The sequence below is a fragment of the Penaeus monodon genome, chromosome 29 (genome assembly GCF_015228065.2).
Source record: "Penaeus monodon isolate SGIC_2016 chromosome 29, NSTDA_Pmon_1, whole genome shotgun sequence".
In the NCBI taxonomy this organism is placed as follows: Eukaryota; Metazoa; Arthropoda; class Malacostraca; order Decapoda; family Penaeidae; genus Penaeus; species Penaeus monodon.
In genome coordinates this window covers 23,610,622-23,611,353 of record NC_051414.1, presented here as the reverse complement: position 1 = coordinate 23,611,353, position 732 = coordinate 23,610,622, and positions in this window count along the sequence as shown.

Genomic DNA, 732 nt, shown 5'->3' with positions numbered 1-732 from the left:
TCAGATATCTTCTTTCAATACTCATTTTATATATTTTTTCTTAATTTGTCATTCACATACATATATACTTATTGTCTAACAAACAAACAGAAATTTATTTACCTTTGATTATTATTATCTTTTACAGTGAAATATTCACGAAACCTGCTATCACACATCGCTATCATTTCCTCTATACCAAACTCTGCCCTCCCATATGGCACGTAAATGCCATAATGGCCCTGTTTTCGCCCCGAGCTGCCTTGCGAGGGCCAGGATGGCGACGGCTCTCGGAGGACTTTTGATCTGGCGGGAAGAAGCCACAGCCTGACTTGCTGTCCTTCCTGCCCTCAGACCGTGACCAGGACTCGGACCTTCGCTTGGCCACCAGCCGCGCGTTGCCACGGCAGCGGTGCAGCTGACCCCTTTGTTTGATAACATAGCATCATGGGCTGAATTTAAAATTAAGCTTCGAGGTACATGGTTCTCAGTTAGAAATTCTTGGTATATGATGAAAACCCCTAATTCTTGGTACAGGGGACAGTTACACCAGGATTTATGAAGCAATGGGGGCCGAACAGTTTATAAGGGTCTAAGGGATTACCCTGAAGCAATTTTAGGGCCTTTTCCGAAACAAGGGTTGCAGGCAGGGGGGCTTCTGAGGGTACCACAGATGGTAGGAGAGGAAATGAGGGCTCACAAGAAGACCTCTTCAAGGGCGCCTCCCCCCTGGAGCCCTTGCCACGGCGGCCA